The 23,274-nt window shown below is 36.7% G+C and overlaps 1 long non-coding RNA gene across 1 annotated transcript; it reads right to left on the bottom strand.

Annotated features, from left to right (window-relative positions):
- Positions 1–311: 311 nt before the first annotated feature.
- LOC132312636 (uncharacterized) lies at positions 312–3,652 on the bottom strand. The gene is made up of 4 exons (XR_009483307.1): positions 3,532–3,652; positions 2,980–3,101; positions 706–841; positions 312–626 (listed from the first exon to the last, which is right to left on the bottom strand). It is a non-coding gene; the product is annotated as an uncharacterized LOC132312636 (long non-coding RNA).
- Positions 3,653–23,274: the final 19,622 nt, after the last annotated feature.

Here is a 23,274-nt window from a genome sequence, read left to right on the forward strand (position 1 = left end):
AATATGGCAGAGGACCAAAAACAAAAGGTACTTCAGTTCTTCCACATAATATTTCATGTTGTCCATATGACCCTACAATAATATTTAAAATGTTAGTTTTTGCTTAAACATGTTAAATAAAGTGCTAAAAGTCATGAGTTTTACTGATCACCCTCTTTATGATATTATCCACCAGTCCATGTACTTTCTTGAGTAATGACAGGACCAAAATAAAAGGACAATGACTTCCTTGATATTCCGAAAAGAAAAACACACCAAATTAATTTTATAACTCCATCCATCTATATGCGTAATACATTTTATGGTAAATATAAGGAACAAATAACAAACAGGAATTTATAACAGAATACAAGTTACAACTTATGTTTCTTTTAAAAGTGAGCATTACTAGAAGTAATCCAATGCCATTAGTTACTCATGCTCCTTTTAAAAGTGAGCACCACTTCAAATTTCTCCAATAGTTAACAGTAAACAACTTACATTTTCAGAAAGCATAACAATTACTAAAAAAAATAGTGGACACCTGGGCTAAATTCTGGAATACACTAAACTGAAATATGGCAGAGGACCAAAAACAAAAGGTATTTCAATTCTTCTACAGAATACTTCATGTTGTCCATATGACCCTACAATAAAATTTAAAATGTTAGTTTTTGCTTAAACATGTTAAATAAAGTGCTAAAAGTCATGAGTTTTACTGATTACCCTCTTTAGGATATTGTCCACCAGTCTATGTACATTTCTTGAGTCATGACAGGACCAAAAAAACCTCCAAAAAATTGTCTGAATCATGACAAGACCAAAAACATTGCCTTCGTATATACTGATCATGGATGCACAACTGAAATAAAATTTAAAATGTTAGCTCATTCTAAACATCTTTAGTATTCTATTATAAATATAACATAACAAGATTTAACTAAATGCAACTTCCTTCCTTATAATACAGGTTAAAGGCAATATGAAACTCCAATATTTATTCTACAAAAAAAGAAAAAAAGAAAAAAAAAGAAAAGAAAATAAGGAGGTAATATACATTAACACACACACACACACACATCACATATTTTAAATTAACATACTTACTTTTTCCTTTTCGAGATGACAGACAATCTTTTGTAATCACTAAAGCCTCTACAATTTATGGAAGTAAGGAAGCACGTGATTCATTAATCACTCTACCTCCTACACTAAATGATGATTCAGATGCCACTGTAGTTGTTGGAGTCGCCAAAACATCACGAGCAATTCTTGCTAAAGTAGGAAGTTTAGCACTATTCACTTTCCACCAATTCAAAATTAGAAAATTTTCATTTCTTGGAAACAATGACTCTTCCAATTAATATTGCTCTAATTCTGACTTCTGATAAGTAAGAATATTAGAAGAGCAACCACGCAAATAGCATGCATCAAACCCATTGCGTTTTTTGTCCTTAGAATTCTCATTAGTATTGCCACTTGTAGACCCACTATCTCCTTGAACATAATTAAAAAATTCAGAATTAGGAGATTCAGTTTTATACTCACTGAAAAGATCAAAAAGAGCACCACGAACTCTTTCAACGTCTTTATTAGCATCATCACCATAAAACTTATCATAACAATATTGCACTAAGTCTAGCTTAAATCTTGGATAAAAGACAATGGCAACTACTAACACCAAACAACACTTCTCCCAATATTTACTGAACTTTGTTTTCATTGGAGCAACCATTAAATGAAGAAAACTATGTTCACTCATTTCCCATTCAGTCAAATGCATTTAAATATCACAAATATCATGAAAAAAAAAGATTTGAAGTTGGATACTCACTACCAGAAAAATGATTTGTTGCATCATAAAAAGTTTTCAAGCAACCACTTAAAACCGATGCCATTTCCCATTCATCATTAGATGGGTTAAATTTATAGCCACGATATGTTTGTGTTAACCGACAAAACACCTCTTTCACTTCCAATGCACTTTCAAGCATTAAAAAAGTTGAATTCCACCTAGTAAGGCAATCCATCTTTACCTTCTTTTTATCCCACAACTTGAGTTGATTTTTTGCATTATTGAACTTTTGTGTTGCATATGGGGATCTTTTTAAATATTTCACCGTTTCTCTAACCTTATGAATAAAGTCTTCGATCACTTTAAGGCGATCTTGCACAACCAAATTCAAAATATTTGCACTACAACGCACACGAAATAAAACCCCATTCAAAGGTAACAAAGACTTGTCACAAAGCCAACTTTTCAAGCCTCTTACCATCGCATCATTAATAGTTGCATTGTCAACCACCATACAAAATAACATTTTATCAAGATTCCAATCCAGAATTAAATCTGTGATGGATCTAAAAAGAGTTTCCATATCATGAAGATATTTTATGCACCTGTAAGCAAGGTTTTTTTTTTTTTTTTTTTTTTTTTTTTTTTTTTTTTTTTTTCTGTAATTCCCAATCTTCACCAATAAAATGAGATGTCAAACACATATATCCAATATCTTGATGATCAGAAGTCCATATATCAGTAGTAAGACTGATCCTACCAGAAAACTGATCAAAATAATTATACAACTTTTTTTTTTTTCTTTTCTTGTGCTTGAACTTCTAAAATGTCAGCCCTAACTGTATTCCTTAACACAAGTTTAAACATTGGTTGAAGTCCATTCACAAATATCTCCAAATATTCACGTTCAACCATGCTAAATGAATAGTTTTGTTTAATAACCATCCATGCAAAATCCATCCGACTTCTTTCTTGGTCAAACTTATGATTTTGAACTTTAGTTGTCGAGTCGAAAGCATTTTTGGCAAAAGCTAATATTTGTTAACCAACATGTCTTTGAGATTTTTCAATACATATAGACAAATAACTTTTTAGGTGTTTCTGGTCCCTTTACTACTTTCTCCTACAAAATCCCTTCTACAATATTTACACTTTGCAATTTCTAACCCATCTGCTCTTTTTTGTTTAGTAAAGTCCAACCATACCTTTGATGTCAACTTCCACTTTCTGGGAGAATTTCGAGCTGAAATGTCATGTACTTCAATGACGTCCCCATCACCATCATTTTCATTAGCTTTTTTAGACATTGCGAACAATGGAGCAAATACTACAACCATATAATATTCATTAATTAGATAGGAAACGTGAAAAAGAAAAAATTGAGAGTCAGTTTATAAAGATAGAATTATGAAAATATTATACCAAAAAATGTAATAAAAATTAAATTGAGAGAAAAGACTAATAGAAGGAAAACAAAAGAAAATAACTAAAAGATTATATGAAAGAGAAAAGAAAAAAAAGAACAACACAAATTAGGGTAAAATAGGTCATGTAAACATGGAATTTTTAGCTTCTAACTTGTATATGAGAATACGAATAAGAGAGTAATAGAAGGAAAACAAGAGGAAAGAACTGAACGATTTTACGAAAGAGAAAAGAGATAACAAACAACACAGATTAAGGCATTATGTAAACATAGAATGATAAAAAAAAAGAAAAAAAAAAGTAAAAAAGAAAATACAAGAGAAATATGATACCGGAGGGTTCGATCAAGAATCTCTTTCTATTAACTCAATCACTTGGTTGCTCGATCTCCCTCTATCGTCGCTTCGTTGGATCTCTTTCTCTCTTTGATTCACTATTGATTCTTGAAATAAGTCTCCAGATCTATTCACTGGATATTATTTGAGAGGTGCTAATATGTTGGCTACTACATTATATGATTATGCAACCTATTGATTTAACGGTACATAATTACTAATAAATAATCCAATGGTGTATAATTAATACACACACATATATATAATATTAATATTAATATATTATTATATATATATAATTTTAATTCGAATCGGATCGATAAAATTCATATATGATTTGTTAAGCAAACAGGTTATCGAATCCGGATCATAAACGGGTTATCGAATTTTTTGTTTAATTCATATCTGATTAATCAGATTGGATTGGAATCAGAATCTGATCCAGTGACAGGTCTAATGCCAACACTCGGGAGCATTGACTGGGATACTTCAACGAACGATCATTTGCTCAAACGAAATCTTGATCTAATAGACGAAAAGAGGGAAGATGCAACAATTAGATTGGCCTCATACCAACATACCTTGGCACGAGGACATAACCGGAAGGTGAAACACCAAGCCTTCACTCCAAGATAAATGGTCTTAAAATGAAAGTTGGGATTAGTGCCTAAAATAGAACCCCATTGGGAATGCCCCTACCAAGTAACAGAAGTTGTGGGGAAAGGAGCGTATAGGCTTGAAACATTATGAGTAAAACAAGTGAGCAAACCATGGAACACCACCTACTTGAAAATGTACTATTATTAAAACAATATCCTCTGTTTATGTTCGTGCCTTGTGAAGTGCCAAGATGTGGCACCCGCAATTAAACAGTCAATGAAAACTTCATTACCAGAAGTGCAACTGTGATAAATTTATTTGCATCAAAGAATGTCAAAAGAAATGACCCAAAGAGGTAAGTGGTGTAACTAGCCGATCGTCTAGCACTTATAAAAAATTCCAAGTAAAAAAAGTGGCAAGTGGCACTAAAAGCCGATCACCAAATACTTAGGAAATTTTACAAAAAAGAGAAAAGTGAAAGAGGCACGTGACACCACTAGCTGATCACCTAGCACTTAAAAAAAATTTCAAGGGAAAAAAAGGTGGCAAGTGGCACTAAAATCCAAGCACCACTAGCTGATCACCTAGCACCTATAAAAAATTCCAAGTGAAAAAAAGTAGAAAGTGACACTAAAAGCTGATCGCCAAACACTTAATAAATTTTACAAAAGAGAGAAAAGTGAAAGAGGCAAGTGACACCATTAGCCGATAGCCTAGCACTTATAAAAAAATTTCAAGTGAAAAAAGTGGCAAGTGGCACTAAAAGCCGATCGCTAAACACATAGGAAATTTTACAAAAAAGAGAAAAGTGAAAGAGGCAAGTGGCACCACTAGCCGATCGCTTAGCACTTATAAAAAAATTTAAGTGAAAAAAGTGGCAAGTGGCACTAAAAACAGATCACCAAATAGAAAATTTTACAAAAAAGGAAAAAGTGAAAGAGGTAAGTAGCACCATTAACAGATCGCAAGTGGCACCACTAACCGATCGCCTAGCACTTGTTATGTTATTTGTTCAATTAAGATGGAAAGAAGCATAAATGATTTGAGCAAATAAAAATATTTTTATATATAGGTGAAACTTCATTACATAAAAAGTTTCTTTGTATAAAGGAAACTTAAATAAATAATAATAATAATAATAAACTACTTATTGATTTTAATGTCCCGATCTTGGCCTTCTGTGTTTGGGGTGGGAGAATCGAGGTTGATGGGGTTCTCCTCGGTTGCAGCAGTAGTTGGAGCCACAGTCAGATCTGTGATTTCCCCACTGGAGACTCCTTGCTCATCCTGAGAAGGGAGGCTGGAAATTCCTCCAGTAGGAACTACTAGAAGCACGGGAGGAGAAGGAAGAAGTTCAGCCAGAATTACGCCGTAATCTTCAGAAACCCCCTCTGCTAAGTCTTCAACTGGATCGACATAAGATCCAGAAAAATCAACGGACAGCTCCATGTCACATGCGTTTGGATTGGCAAAGGCCTTTTTAGGCCCCTCGGGTAAGGGATGATAGAAAAACCCCTCCCTGTAACCTTTGGCATACCTAATGGCAGCCGTTCGGGAGAAACGGGTCACCACTGCCTTAATTCCCATAGGAACCCGGCTAAAAAGGTCAATAAGCTGAACTCGGTCGGTGCTGGCAGCCTTCAGCTGCTTCTCAACTTTAAGCCTAATCGCCCTTTCAACCTCCAATGCCGCTTCCAGGTCGTTCCTCTCTTTCTGAGATTGACCAAGTTGGGACTTTGCCTTGCCCAGGTCAGTGAAAAGCTTCTTGACTGTGTTCTCCAAGGTTTGAATCCGATCCCTAGATTCAATAGCCCTTTGTATAGCCGTCATCCCAAACACCATCTACATAAACAACATAAATTACTTAGCTCCCAAAGTAAAAATGATTCAACAATAAAAAAGTGAAGGAGGATGGAAAATCAAGTTACCTCCATGGTGCTATTAGGGAAGTGGGTGAACATCTCCCTCCTATCTAATTTATCCTGAATCTATTGATCCTTAGGGATCAATAGATTCTTGTAATAGGACAGGGCAATGGGGGCATGCTTGAACATGGAGTAAAGAGGAGTCACCATGACACTGCCACCCTGATCGTCTGGTTTGAAGAATTTTGGACTCTAAGCAGAGAAAGGCACCACGGGTCCCTCAAGACCATCGTTCTGGTCCCTTGGGCGAAAGAATTGTTGCCAAAGCACGATCCCACCAATCGGAGCCTCCTCCTAGGGGCAGTGTCCCCTTGATCGACAGCATGTCTCTTCCCCAAGGATACACCCTGGAGAGAATACTGAGTCTCAGAAGGTGAGGCTGGACATTCTCCTCAATAGAGGCATTGGCGGGATGCCTGCTGAACGATCGAAGCTAAAGACGAACCATTTTCTTAGCAGCAGTGGCAATGTTTTCGAGATGTTCGAGAGAGAGTAAGGACAGACTAGAAAGAATGTTGTTCCACATGTTCTACTTTAGATACCTAAGCCTGCCTAAACAGATTGTATAATAAAGAAGCTCATAAGGGATATCCAAAAATCGGCAAATAAACCTGTAGAAGTGAGGAAAATAATATTCACACACATACTCATATTTATGTTGTTTGTGAGAAGGGTAAGGAGAAAGGGCATATTTCCCAAATCTGATGGGTATAGTGGCAGAATTGGGGCGTTTCCAGTTCCCTAAACCATAACTATCGTGTGCCTTTAAGTTTTTTGAGAGTCAGGGTTCCCTTACAGAAGGATCGGCCACGAATCGGGAAGAAGTGATACCTGTAATCAGCCCTCCTCGAATGGTCTGCGTACCTAGTTTTTATTATCTTATAGCAGAAGAACAAATCAACAATGGAAAGATCTAACTCGTAACTATGATTTAAAGCTAGCAAAACGGAGATAATTCTAAAAAAGTTTGGATTAACTTGAAAAGGCGTAAGATTCCATTTATTCAGGACAAGATTAAACAAAGGGTGTAGTGGGAACCTAAAGACTTCTACGTGAAGGGCATAGAAAATCATCACCCCCTCAGATAGACCCCTACCAATCTCATAATCGGCATCATTGGGATAAATTTTGAGTTTAATATCATTTGGGATCTGATAAAGTCCGCAAAAGACATCAACATCGATAGACATGATAAAGAAAACCCCGGGAAATTCAGAGATAAGGAACAAAGGAAAAACACAACTAACCTTGCTAGGGAACAGACGGAACCACACCAACAAGGTTTGCTGTGAGAAAGAAAGTCACTGGAGAAGAAAGAACAATGATTTTAAAAATGGAAGGCACACTTAAGTCAAGGCAAAGTACGCAAGAGGCAGAGAGGAAAATCCGAAATGAAAGGAATGGTATATAAAGACAATGAAGTAACTACGATCGAGAAATTCAAAGGTCAAGCAATGATGACAACACAAAACCCAAACAGTTCACGACGTACCATTGCGCACTCATGTGAGAATCCCGATATATACATGCACGACCCAAGAACGTGGATATATACATCTATCCCACATTTATAAGGGACAATTGTATGGGTAAGATAAAGGGGCAAAAATGCTTACTGGGTCGGTTATAACCTAGCCTACCCATTTGGGAGTGGCCCAGTCCAATCCCTGAGCCCATCCACATATATATCGAGCCCAACCTTTAAAATGGATAGACCCAAGATAAGGACCAGCCTAGTTGACTTTGAACTTGGGGTCCAAAAGGAAATTAGGGTATGAATAATGTATGATAGATAGGGAAAAGAGGAAAAAGAAAATGAATGATTATTATTATTATTATTATTATTATTATTATTATTTTATATAAGTCCAGAAACTCTCCATTAATAGAAAGGGATTTTCTGAGCAACTACAGAAGTAAAGAAAAAAAAACTTTGTTAAATTTTATTCAACAACTGTTTCAGTTTTTCAAAACTTCAATTTTATTCCTTTTTTTTTTTTTTTTTTTTTTTTTTTTTTTTTTTTATAAATTTGATTACAATCTGTAAGTTTTGAGAGGATAGACATATAAGTCTATATATATATATATATATATATATATATATATATATATATATATTTTGTAAGCAGGTCATTGAACGAAAAAGATTGAAAAAATGGTTAATGTACTTTTATCCTTTGCACTCTTGAATTCATATAATGAATATTATACATGTGTATATATAAATTTCTGTAAGTTTTCAGAGGATAGAAATATTTATCAATAAAATGTTTGTATGAGTTTTAAGAGTACATAAATATTATTTATAAATTTATAATATCGGGGATAATAAAAACGTGTCTAGAAGAACTTTTGAGGGGACCAATTTTATTTTTATATTTTTATAAGCTCTAGGGGCTATAAGTTAGGTTTATTTATAAATTAATATGTTGAAGTTAATATGTTGCAAGTCTAGTTAAATTTTACCTTTACTATTATATTGGAAATATAATTTTTGGTGATATGATTTTTAGTTGAGAAGTGTGCTCAATGTAATGGTGTCTTTCCAATTTTTTTGAGAAGTATAAAATGTATTAGATCCTTAGAATTCAATATAAAAAATAGTTTTAAGTTGCATTAAACCTCCTTAATTATTGATCCGAGATTGCAAGAAATCCTCCCTAAACTATAATTGTTGCAAGCAAGGAAAATCCGACACCTTTAACGAGAAAGCAAAATTGTATTTTAGCCCTCCAATTGAACTACGTTATGGCAACGTAATCTCTCTAACCAATAGAATAACCACAACACACGAAGAAACCACATCTATTTGTGGCGCCAAACAACACCTATAAAAATCTTTGGCCCAAATAACTCCCTTAACTGTTATGATCACTAAAGATAAAGTGAAGATGGAGAGAGAGATAACACCTCTGGATAAATCCAACTGCAGGGGCCTTACCACCATACCACCAACCCTCTTCCTATTATCCACCCTACGATTTGCAACGGGCTGAATGATATTACCGTTTATTCAACTTGGGGTTGGGGTTTTTGGAACAAACTATAACAGTCATTAGGAGTGCACAAAAGAATCGGAACCGTGAAACCGGAACCATGAAACCGGAACCAGAATCGGAACAGTTTTTCTCGGTTCTCATGGTTCCGGTTCTGATTCCAAATTTTGGAACCATGTATATACGGTTTCGGTTCTGGTTCCAGCCTGTGGGAACCGAACCGGAACAGTATATAACAATAATCATAATAATAATAATAATAATAATAATATATATGTATTATATATTTAAGGGTAAATTACACTGACATCCCTTGAGGTTAGGTCATATTTTAGGCAGATGAAGATTTTGGTTTTAACTTTCACTTATACCCCAATCATGTGAATTGACCCTTTTATCCTCAATTTTTTAATACAAAATATATTTAATCTTAAATGATAGAAGAGCCTCTATCCCTACCCCCACACCACCGCCACCATCTTTGGCTCCATCTGATGAACCAATTCGTGTACAGCTCCTTCAAGTTCGCCTACATCCACCACCACCTATCCTAAACCACGGCCACTATCTCCATCCCGACATCCACCACCATATATCTCAAACCACTGCCACCATCCCCACCTCCATCCTCACAACCACCACCATTAACCCATCACCGAAAATCGATCGAGCGAAAAACCCATCCTTATCGGCGAATCGATCTGCGACGTCCACAAATTGTGACCACGGATGCAACAGTGTCCACACAGACCGAGCGGGCGGCGGAGTCGTCAACATCCTCGCCGTCACCGCTAGCATCCTCTACGACTCCGGCGCCCATTAACGTGAAGATCAGCGATCAACTAAACCGGAAAGCACCCCTGTTGTTGGTGATGGTAATCTGATGCGCCGCGTGGGTGAATGCGCCAAAATCGTGACGTCCATCACTACAACTTCGATGGTGTCGGTGGCGGCAATTCGGGTGGCTACAGTGCTGTCAATTCGGTAGCCTCGGGTACAGACCTTTCTTGGTTGGGTGGGTTGAATATCCTCCAATCGCTAACTTCCGTTTTAGTTGTGAACAGAGATTGACCTAAGTTGAAACTAATTGGTCGAGATTAGGTGATTGGGAGTTGGGATCCAAGAGCGAAGCCCTTCTCCCCCGCCAGAAGTTTTTTTTTATCCTGAAAGGCTTGTTGTTGGGAAATCTATGAGGATTTCTAGTTTTCTCGTTTATCTGAGGAAAAAAAGTAAAAAAAGAATCTCCTACAAAGCAAAGCCTATGATGAGGAAGACAACCAGAGTGCAGAGCGTATGTGAAAAGGAAGTCTGCTTGGATATGGAAGGCGAAAAAGAAAGGTAAGAGAGAGAGAGGGGAAGGTTCATGACAGAGGTGGGTGGCAGTGGTGATTGTGATGGGTAGTTTGGTCATAAAAATAGTCCATATGAGGTCAAAGGATAGTATAGTCATTTAGCACCTCAAAATTACTCTGATTTAATTAAAAATGGACATTTGGGGTGTAAGTGAAATGTTAAACTACTAATTCAAATATAAGTGAAATCTAAAACCAAAATGTTAATATAGGTGAAATATGACCTAACCACAAGGGGTGTGAGTGTAATTTATCCTATATTTAATTTTATAGTAAGGCTGAAATAAAGATAAGGCTGACGTAAAGATAGGGCTTAGACAATAGACACGTCACACGTAAACAAATATTTTGCCCTAAATCTCTCTATCTCAAACTCTCAGTCAGTACGTCCTTGCCTCCTCTGAAGTCTCAATCTCTCATCTAAACAGACGAAGTGATGAACCCTAAGCTAACCCTCGCCTCCTTTGAAGTCTGACCTCTCAGGCTCTCATCGCCTTCGCCTAAGTCGCCTTTTCTCATCTCCTCAGTCCTCATCGCCCTCGCCTGAGTCGCCTCCTCTCAAGTCTCATCTGAAGCTTTCTCGTCGATTTAGTCCTCATCACCCTCGCCATCTCAGATTTCATCATTAATCGTCTCCGATCTCAGATTACTCGGTAAGTCGTTGATCGATCTGTCACTCCCATCTCAGATTTCTTATCACTCATTCATCCTCACTCCCATCTCAGATTTCTGAGTCAAGTGAATATGGCAAGAACATGTCAGTTTCAAAAACTAAGGCATGACTTTCGTGCCTTCCCGATGGAAATGCAAATGTGAGAAAGGGACAAAGTTTGTGCCATCAAATTGCAACAAGAAGCTTATTGGTGCAAGAGAATTTTACAAAGGGTATGACCGTATGAGTATTTTTTTTTTCTTCTAAAAAAAAATGTAGTAAATTGACTAATGCTATGTTGGATTATATAGAATTGGTATTTGAAAATTAAAATAAAATAAAAATTAGTTCAAAATTTAATTTTAATTCTAAAAACATCAATTCCATGCTATGTTCTAAAAAAAATTTAATTCTAAAACATAACATGAAAAAGTAATTCAAAATTTTCATTTGCTGGAACTTGAATTCTGTGGACCATCAACTTGTGAAGGTTAAATTAACATCAAATATTTGAAATGATGGCAGGACTAGCTTTCAGATTTGGAATCATATACTGAATTAAAAGCTCATATTGTATTCTGTTAAGTAATGGAAGTTATGGAACATTGCTGAGTTACAACTTACAACATTTCAGTGTTAAATTCGGGGAACATTTTAGTATTACAACTTACAACACTGCAAAAAGGAAAAAAACCAAACACTTAACTGTTACGATTCCGGTTCAGTTCCATATTATACGGTTCTGATTCCGATTCTGTTTTCAAGGAACCGTCGTGAATGGTTCCGGTTTCGACCGTGAGAACCGGAACCGTGCACCCCTAACAGTCATAAGGGAAAATTTAAAATTCTAAAATTTGGCCAAGGCACGTGGGTCACGTGCATCCTCTTAGGTTGAGACGATTCTTTGCAACAAAAGAATAGGGGGGTTTATTGGGAGAGAGAAGAAAGATTAGGAGGTTTAGTGCACTTCACCCTAAAACAATATTTGTCATTATTTTATAAATTAAGTAAAACTTAATTCTGAATTAGGGAGGGAGAGAGAATAAATTAAAGCAGATTTTTCACCCCATTTCAATGGCTTCACCCTAGTTGGAGGAAAAAAAAAAAAAGAAGAAGTTTAAAATCAGTTTTAATGTCATGGGGTTTTGCCCCCACACAAGATAAAAATGGAAAGCTCAAGATTTTGAGCTAATAATATAAGCTTTTAGGTCAAGCAATATCTAATTCATAAATCAAAGGACTAATTGGCCCAGCGGTATCACTCATTTTTCTCCAAAAGGTGGGGTTCAAACCTCCGGGAGGTAGGACTTATGTGTAATTATTTTAACTTCCAAAAAAAAAAAATCTAATTAATAAACTATTGTAGATCCTATAAAAGAACCTCACATAAATATATAACAGCATACAAACTGTTATTAGCTCACCCTACTAGTAGACATAGAACTGGGATGTATATATGTGTGTGTGTGTGTGTGTGTGTGTGAACTAAAGAATCAATAATTCTGTTGTAGGTAATCTTGTTTTTAGCTACTTAGCACGCTGTCTAGCAACTTCCATATTCCTGTCTGGCGATAAATATCCGCGATATGTCACTAGACGTGGATTAATAATTATCTTCCAGTGATGCAGCTACCTCAAGTATGTGGAAAATAAGATAAATTTTGTTTTTGGTATTCCCATGAAACCCAACCAATTCCACCACCTTGAGGCATTGATGATGACACTTGGTCGCCTCTTTTTCAGTAACTATTTGATCACTCCTAACTACCTGCCAGCACCACAAGAGAAGGCATTATTTACGGACAAGGTTAAAAATATAACAAACTCTTAGACCAGTACAATTTTTTAATTTTCAGTACCTGTTTACCACTCTCTGACAGAATCATCTGCCATAGAGGAAGATAGTTAGACAAAACTTGTTTACGCAAGAAGATTAGATAAAATAAATAAGAGCAAACTACACAATGTATTAGAAGCTAAGAAAATGGTTGGTTAACACGAGAAGATTTGGTTGAAAAGTAAATTGCACGTTATTTTGCACTGGATGTGAAAGAAGCCAGTTGTCATCTAATAGCAATAAGAAAAGTTAATTTTTTCCAACATTTTCCAAAAGGTTTCTAAGAAAATCAACAAATGACATTGTTTTAACATTCCCATAGTGATTCAAGTGCTCATCTGTTCCCCGCAATGATAGGCATTCCAGTCCCGAAATCAGCATATCTTTAAGTAGGAGTAAGGCTGCATACCATCCACCTCTTTCAGACCCTACAAAAGGTAGGAGCCTTGTGTACTAGGTACGAAATTATTTTTGAATGTGAAAGAAGCTAGTTGAATCTAATAACGATAAGAAATTTTCTTTTTCTCGATAATTGTCCAAAAGGTTTCTAAGAATATCCACAAATGACCTTGTTTTAAAATTCATCAAGAATCATCCATATAAGAAACCCATCAAGAAACACCACCACATTTTGGTTATTTTCACTAAAGCCTGTAGAAACTATCCCCTATTGCTTTAAGTGGCATTGGAAGCTACAAAACGCTCTTATCCCTCTTGCACATGCAACACAAAAATGTATGAGAAGATCTGTTGATAAAATAATGTATCATATACTATAGTATAATTTATTTAAATATTATTTGTAAATATAATATTTATTATAATAATCTATATATATATTTATATAGTTTAATATCAAGAAAATAAAACTATAAAAGAACCTGATAAAGTCGAGGCTAGAATTTAATTCTATAGCCTTAAGACAGATACGCCCCGCTACGGTGCTAACGGACTCTTCGGCGTCTATCTCCCAGGATACAACGACTTTTCTTCCTTTGGTAGTAGCACTTTAAACCAATGGAATAGGCGAACCGGCTCGGTGTAGTACTCTCTGTTGAACTCAGACTCGGAGACCAGGATTAAACCCTAACTCGGAGACCAAGATTGAACCCAAACTTGGAAACCAAAGTTCGAACCCAATCCAAACCAGTTTAGGTTGAACCCAAACCAGTGGCTGAACCGAACAAAGAAGAATTAGAAGAAGAAATTCAGAAGAAGAGAAGAAGATTTCTGAATTGGTGTGAATTGAAATGAACCCAATGATGGGTATTTATAGGCTTGTTGGTGCCTAATCTGAATGGGTGCACCCATAGTCCGAATGGGTGCAACCATTGTTGACCAATCCAAATTAAAATCTGTTGGTGGTTTTTAATTTGTAAAGGGTGCAACCCTTGGTTAAAAAAAAAAACAGTTTTTGATTTGAATTTAAACCCAAAACAGATTAAGCCCAGCAAGCAAACTTCGGCAGCCCAGCCCCGTGTGCTCCACCTGCAAGCGCACTTAAATAAGTCCAGTAAATAAAATAACCACACAGGCCCAGTCCAACTTTGTGTAAAAAGGTTAGACCCATTTTACAATTAAGCCCCGCCCCGCCCAAGCCCGGATCGGGTCGCGCGTGGTAGTTGGTTCGGATCCAGGCTAGCCTAGGTCCTCCCCCTCTTAAAAACTTGGGTGCCCTTGGGCCCAAACCCAAATCCCATACTAGACATATATATACTCAAGGTTGTTTTACTACTTTTTCGATGTGGGACAAGCATTTCCCACTTTATTCACACCCATTTAGGCTTTATAAATCACTTACTTTGGAGCCAATTTCTCATTCACCCGGAAACGGATTTGAGAAAATAAATATACCACGTTCATCTCCTCGCAGAGAGGAACGCGCTCGTCAATAGATTCGCAAAAAATTCTTAGCAGAATCTTTTAAAAATCCTTCCAAAGTTTGCGTTTTCTAATGCCATTTCCAACAATCCCCCACATGAATGAAAATTTGCGCAGATTACAAAAGGAGAAGATACAGACACTATAGAGAGTACTATTGAAAAGTTACTGCATCGGGATAGGTAGCTTTTGGCCTTGAACCTTCCCTAGTGTATTACTATCGGATTTACTGCTAACCAGTGAACATTATGTCTTGAACTGTTCAGCCGTTGATGTAAACCAAGACAATAGAAAACACACAATTCCTTCCCACACAAAGTCGGTTCTCACGGTTGTGTTCATATGGCCCTGAACAACGCCTGGTATTTCATGAGCGCTCCAGAAAACTTAGCCTTAGAAGTTCTCATAGAAGCGGCCCCACTTCACACTCATATAGGTGACTTCTTATTAAGAGTATCCTACCATACCCCACTTGAATTTTCAAGGTATAAGAGTCATTAAAAGCGTAGCTTATCCTACTCATCGCTGTAGGTAACACTGTCTTATCATAGAAATGGGTAGAAGATTGAATCTTCCCAGTGCTTCTGGTGAGCCATTCAGAATTTCTGTTGTCCCTTTGAACCTAGATCTTGGGATCTCCAGTCAACTAGGTTGGGTTTCCATTAAGATGACTCGTTAGCTTTCGGCTTTAATCCCATTCCCCTCGATGAACTATATACTTGCTCTCTTGTTAAACCTTTTGTAAACGGATCCGCTAAATTATCTTTTGACCTGATATAATCTATTGAGATTATCCCACTTGAGAGCAATTGTCTAACGGTATTATGTCGTCGACGTATATGTCGAGACTTACCGTTGTACATATTACTTTATGCCCTTCCAATTGCTGATTGACTATCACAATGTATACATATAGCGGGCACCGGTTTAGGCCAATTTGGAATATCTTCTAAGAAATTACGAAGCCACTCAGCTTCTTCACCTGCTTTATCCAAAGCAATAAATTCAGATTCCATAGTGGATCTGGCAATACAAGTTTGTTTTGAAGATTTCCAAGATATGGCACCTCCTCCAATAGTGAAGACATAGCCACTTGTGGATTTAGAATCCTTTGTATCTGATATCCAATTAGCATCACTATATCCTTCAAGTACTGCTGGATATCTAGAATAATGTAATCCATAACTTATAGTATATTTTAAATACCTTAGAACCCTAATTATTGCAGTCCAATGGTTCTTTCCTGGATTACTAGTATATCTACTCAATTTATTAACTGAGTATGCTATGTCTGGTCGTGTGCAATTCGTCAAATACATTAAGCTTCCTATAATGCGAGAATACTCACGTTGTGATATGCTAGGACCAGTATTTTTCGATAAATGAAGATTTACATCAACAGGAGTCTTTACAAGACTACTATCCCCTTTATTAAACTTTTCTAATATTTTCTCAATATAGTGAGATTGAGATAATACTAGACCATCTGATGTTCTAGAAATCTTAATTCCTAGTATGACATCAGCTATGCCTAAATCTTTCATATCAAAATTTTTGGTCAACATCTTTTTAGTAGTTTTGATTATAACATCATTACTACCCATTATTAGCATATCATCCACATATAGGCACACAATGACATATCCATTTGGAGTGTTTTTCACATACACACATTTATCACACTCATTAATTTTAAAACCATTTGACAACATCACTTTGTCAAATTTTTCATGCCATTGTTTAGGTGCTTGTTTTAATCCATATAAGGATTTTACAAGTTTGCGCACTTTCTTTTCTTTTCCTGGAACTATAAACCCTTCAGGTTGTTCCATATAGATTTCCTCCTCTAATTCACCAATTAAGAAGGCAGTCTTAACATCCATTTGATGTATTTCTAAGTTTTGCAGTGCTGCAATAGCTAGTAACAATCTAATGGATGTTATTCTTGTGACTGGTGAATATGTATCAAAATAATCCAAGCCTTCTTTTTGCCTGTATCCCTTAGCAACAAGTCGGGCTTTATATTTTTCAATTGAACCATCAGGCTTCATCTTCCTCTTGAAAATCCACTTATACCCTAAAGGTTTAGTACCAGGAGGAAGATCCACCAGCTCCCAAGTATGATTTTGCATGATGGATTCAATTTCACTATTTATGGCTTCTTTCCATAAACTAGCTTCAGGAGAAGACATAGCTTCCTTGTAGCTTTGTGGCTCATTCTCCAATATATATGTCAGAAAATCAGGACCGAATGACTTAGACGTTCTAGCTCTTTTGCTACGTCTAGGTTCTTCCTCATTTTCATCATCTATAGACTCTTGGTCTATATTCTCTTGTATATTGCTATTAGCAGTATCATAATTTCTTTTAAGAGGATTTTTGCATGGAAATATATCCTCAAAGAAATAAGCATTCCTTGACTCAATAATTGTATCGACATGGATATCAGGAATGTCTGATTTATGCACAAGAAAACGATATGCACTACTATTCTATGCATAGCCTATGAAAATACCATCAAAGGTTTTTGCTCCTATCTTAACTTTCTTAGGAGTAGGAACCACAACCTTAGCTAAACACCCCCACACTTTTAAGAATTTATAGGAAGGTTTTAGACCTTTCCATAATTCATAAGGTGTCACATTTGATTTCTTTTGAGGTACCTTGTTGAGAACATAATTAGTAGAGAGCAAAGCTTCCCCCCACAAATTCTGGGTTAAACCAGAACTTATCAACATAGCATTCATCATTTCTTTTAAGGTACGGTTTTTGCGTTCAGCAACACCGTTCTGTTGAGGTGAATAAGGAGCAGTAGTTTGGTGAATAATACCATGTTCTGAGCAAATGTCAGCGAATGGTACTTCGTATTCACCACCTCTATCACTTCTAAACATCTTTATCTTTTTTCCAAGTTGATTCTCAACCTCATTCTTGTAATGTTTAAACATTTCCAAGGCTTCATCTTTACTTCTTAACAAGTATACATAACAATATCTTGTGCAGTCATCAATAAAAGTAACGAAATACTTTTTCCCACCTCTAGTTGGCACAGATTTAAAGTCACAGATATCACTGTGAATTAATGCTAGAGGTTCAGTACTTCGCTCTATGGAGTGAAATGAGGTTCTAGTTAATTTTGCTTCTACACATGTTTGGCATTTTTTATTTAAATCAATATTAAATTTAGGTATAGATTCCATGTTAATTAATCTACGAATAGTATCATAATTAACATGTCCTAACCTACCATGCCATACATCAGATGAGTCAATAATATAAGCAGAAGAAGCACTAGCTTTATTATTATCATTAATAGCTTTGGGTACAACAGTCATTACATTGAACTTAAATAGTCCATTACTTAGATACCCTTTGCCCACATACACCCCATTCTTAGTCAGCACAAACTTATCAGATACAAAGACCAGTTTGAACCTATTCTTGCTTAGTAGTGACCCAGAGACCAAGTTCTTCCTGATGTCTGGTACATGCAGCACATTATTAAGAGTGAGCTCTTTCCCTGAGGTCATTAGTAGCTTGATCTTTCCTTGTCCTTCAACCTTTGCAGTAGAAGAATTCCCCATGTAGAGTTGTTCTTCATTATTTATAGTTTCATAGGTAGTGAACATCCTCTTTTCAGAGCAAACATGACGAGTAGCTCCTGTGTCCACCCACCATTCTCTGTTGTTGCTTACCAGGTTGATTTCAGAAACCACAGCTGAAAGATTTAACTCTGATACATCAGCTGTCAACTTATCTTCTTCAGCTATGTGCACCTCAGTGGTCTTATTCTTGGGGTTATGATGTGTTTTGCGGCTACGACAATCTTTAGCTAGGTGTCCTAGCTTGCCGCATATGAAACACTTCCCAGTGAACTTCTTGTAGTTTCCTTGGCTAGGACCTTCTCTAGAGTGCTTCCTCTTCTTATTTTTCTGTCCTACTTCCACTACATTTGCCTTTGACACCATTGAAGAATTTCCGGCTCTCTTTTCAGATGTACGGTTATCTTCTTCAATTCTCAGCCTGACAATTAAGTCTTCGAGCCCCATTTCCTTGCGCTTATGCTTCAAGTAATTTTTGAAATCTTTCCAAGTAGGTGGCAGCTTTTCAATGATTGAAGCTACTTGAAAGGATTCACTCAATGTCATCTTGTCAGCATGTATCTCATGTAGGATCAGCTGGAGCTCCTGCACTTGGCTCACGACTGTCTTGGAGTCTATCATTTTGAAGTCCAGAAATCGTCCAACCACGAATTTCTTCAAGCCAGCATCCTCTGTTTTATACTTTTTGTCTAACGACTCCCAAAGCTCTTTAGCAGTATTTATTGGACTGTACACATTATATAAGGTGTTGTCCAATCCATTGAGGATGTAGTTCTTGCATAGGAAGTCTCCATGCTTCCATGTATCAACAGCTCTAAGCTTGGTAATGTCTGTATCACCCTCATCTAACACTGTAGCAGTCTCAGTCAGATACTTGCTTAGATTCAGAGTTGTAAGGTAGAACATCATTTTCTGTTGCCACCTTTTAAACTCCGTCCCGTTAAATTTTTCGGGCTTCTCCCCATGACTGACGGGAACATTAGGCATGGTAATACTCGTACTTGCCATTTGTCTGTTATATATTGATATACAGACCACGAGTCAAATTATAATAATTATAACAACAATAATAATTAAATAATTATTACTATAGTATAAAGTTATCTGTCTTAAGATTGTTGATAAAATAATGTATCATATACTATAGTATAATTTATTTAAATATTATTTGTAAATATAATATTTATTATAATAATCTATATATATATTTATATAGTTTAATATCAAGAAAATAAAACTATAAAAGAACCTGATAAAGTCGAGGCTAGATTTTAATTCTATAGCCTTAAGACAGATACGCCCCGCTACGGTGCTAACGGACTCTTCGGCGTCTATCTCCTAGGATACAACGACTTTTCTTCCTTTGGTAGTAGCACTTCAAACCAATGGAATAGGCGAACCGGCTCGGTGTAGTACTCTCTGTTGAACTCAGACTCGGAGACCAGGATTAAACCCTAACTCGGAGACCAAGATTGAATCCAAACTTGGAAACCAAAGTTCGAACCCAATCCAAACCAGTTTAGGTTGAACCCAAACCAGTGGCTGAACCGAACAAAGAAGAATTAGAAGAAGAAATTCAGAAGAAGAGAAGAAGATTTCTGAATTGGTGTGAATTGAAATGAACCCAATGATGGGTATTTATAGGCTTGTTGGTGCCTAATCTGAATGGGTGCACCTATAGTCCGAATGGGTGCAACCATTGTTGACCAATCCAAATTAAAATCTGTTGGTGGTTTTTAATTTGTAAAGGGTGCAACCCTTGGTTAAAAAAAAAAAACAGTTTTTGATTTGAATTTAAACCCAAAACAGATTAAGCCCAGCAAGCAAACTTCGGCAGCCCAGCCCAGCGTGCTCCACCCGCAAGCCCACTTAAATAAGTCCAGTAAATAAAATAACCACACAGGCCCAGTCCAACTTTGTGTAAAAAGGTTAGACCTATTTTACAATTAAGCCCCGCCCCGCCCAAGCCCGGATCGGGTTGCGCGTGGTAGTTGGTTCGGATCCAGGCTAGCCTAGGTCGTCCCCCTCTTAAAAACTTGGGTGCCCTTGGGCCCAAACCCAAATCCCATACTAGACATATATATACTCAAGGTTGCTTTGCTACTTTTTCGATGTGGGACAAGCATTTCCCACTTTATTCACACCCATTTAGGCTTTATAAATCACTTACTTTGGAGCCAATTTCTCATTCACCCGGAAACGGATTTGAGAAAATAAATATACCACGTTCATCTCATCGCAGAGAGGAACGCGCTCGTCAATAGATTCGCAAAAAATTCTTAGCGGAATCTTTTAAAAATCCTTCCAAAGTTTGCGTTTTCTAATGCCATTTCCAACAAGATCATCAATCAACTCCTCATCCCTCTTGCACATGCAACACCACCTCTTTTTTTTCCTAATTACATGCAACACAAATTTACCAAGATTGATGCCTTTTTCTTGACGATTGTCGAGATCGTCCCCACAGTAATTGTAGATTCGTAGCTGAGATTGTTTATTAAAAAAATTCCTTACTATGCTAGGCCAAAAGCCTGGCTCTTATGAAATCTCACTCGCATTCTAATTTAATCTCTATTTAATGTCAATTATGAAAACAAAATTCACTTCATACTAGGGGGAGGATTCAGGTCAACAGTTCCCTGTACAGAGTTACTTCCTCTAGTACATGGAAATCGAACATGCTTAGGACCATCACAAACTATCTGAGTTTATTCCTCAGGGAAAGACCACGAAGTGCATCATGCTTGAAGATTTTTAGAATAGCACAAAGAGAATATCTTGCTTTCCGAAATTTACTCCTATTCCAAGCTTCGAGCATGCTCAACGCGGAACCAGGCAAGACCCAGCTGACCAAAAGGGGTAACAAACATGTCCACACATCCCTAGCCACCGCAAAGCAGATCTAGGAGAACTATCCCTGCCCCGTAAAATTACTCTAAACATAGACACTGTCGTGCAAGAGAAAAGGTGAAGCAACTCAAAAGATCCCTTTATTACTGAAGCGTCTCTATATAGCAACAAAGAGTGAATTCCATAATTTCACCACAAAACAAATATAGATCTTAGTAGAATAAAATACATGTACAAATATATCTAGTCAACATACACCAGTTTTGCCATAAAACAAGAAACCAATAATTATAAATATATATGTATGTAAATATATATTTTTATGCAAGATGATGGAAAATGAAAGTTATCTAAATCTTTTTGCCATTAGAAAATTAAAAAGAAAATCAACCTCCATGGAGTGGTATATTAATAAGTGTAAAAGGGTAAGTACATAAATATAAACAAACATGTACATGCAGAACATAAGTTGAGGGTATTTTGGTCAGGGGGAAATTTGTGATTTTTTCAAAACCTCAGGGAGGTTGACCACCATTTTGATCAAACTTTCATCTAAGGGTGAAAGGTGAAACCACAGGGGAAGTGAGGAATTCACCCTTATCAATTTATTCAATTTATACTTTAAAGAATTGGGTACAACTTTCTTTTTATTTAGGCTGGTGATTACATATTTATATCATTCACTTTCTAGTACGATATTGTACGACTTCAGAAGTGGGTGAGATCCACGTGAGTACTATGGGAGGGGCTACACCTATCGTCATGCGGTCCAAGCCTATGCTACGGGCTGGGCCTTCTTCTGTAATTTTATTTCCAGGTCAGCTTTCTTTTACTCCAAAGGTGGTTGGGAGTAATCCGGCCTATTCATCTTTTGTTCCACGGCCAGATCCAATTGAGATTATATCCATAGGCCAAGAGCCCAACGATTGGGCTCCTCGTGATCCAGTGGACTTCCCACCCTCTGGACTGGATCCCTTTTATCATCGTATTGTTCCTCCTTTTCCCTCGGAGCCTGACCCGACCAGTCCGCGGTTTAGCTCCTGGAAACGTAAGGCTCGATCCAAGCAGGACAGAGAGTAGGCGGTTATGAAGATGTCTCCGAAGCGGAAATATGACGGGGCAGATAGTCCTCTCGTTTCAGGTCCAAAACGTTCTAAAAGCCCTCCCAAACAGCCCGTTTTAGGGTCTCGAAAAGCCCTCCCAAACAGCACCTAAAACTGCTTTAGCCCAAGCTATTCCTTGTGGGTTTTTATTTGGAGTCTTTTTTGACTTTAATTTGGTAAGTCGTTCTGTTGCGAAAAAACTATTATAGCTCAATAAAAATATTGTTTTTTTTTTAAGTTATTTATTTATTTATTTAAAAGTTAAAATGTTAAGTCATTTTGGGATTATATTAGCTATTAATGTATTTGTTTTTTTCAATTTATTTTCTTTCAAATATTATATTGGAAGGGGACTTTGGAAAGGGGGAATATAATTGAAAGGATTTAAAATTAAATCCCTAATTTGGTAATACAAAGACTAAATAGAAAAGATATGTTAAGAAACCAATAAACATTAAAAACTAAAGAATTCTAACCAAATCCAATTATTTAAGCCAAACAAAAAAATCACATTATTTTTTTTCCAAGTGAAATACTTCCATTTCCTTTCAAAACTCCTCCTCACATAGCACTAGTTTCTTAATTCCAAATAGTTCCAACTCCATTCTATCACAGTCATGCCTTTTCTTCTTTGCTCTCCACCCATTCCCATTTGTTCGAGTTCATTGTTTCACTTTGAACAGGGAGATGGTACAAACGTGTAGAAGTGTAGAACACCATCCTCACGACGATACTTTCCAAAACTGAGTTTTATATCATCAACCTGACCTGTCTCAGCTCAAACTTATTGGTCAGCACAATGGATGGATGCAAATAAAACAATGTGAACATTCAGCTGCCATCTCATTCACAAATCGAACAATGTCACAACATCGCTTTTGAAGTCTAAAGACTGAACCAATTCGCGAGCATAGAGTGAAAGATATGCAATGCACTATAGAG

The sequence above is a fragment of the Cornus florida genome, unplaced genomic scaffold (assembly GCF_030987335.1).
Source record: "Cornus florida cultivar Cherokee Brave unplaced genomic scaffold, ASM3098733v1 CherokeeBrave_3.0.0_Hap2_Chr01, whole genome shotgun sequence".
In the NCBI taxonomy this organism is placed as follows: Eukaryota; Viridiplantae; Streptophyta; class Magnoliopsida; order Cornales; family Cornaceae; genus Cornus; species Cornus florida.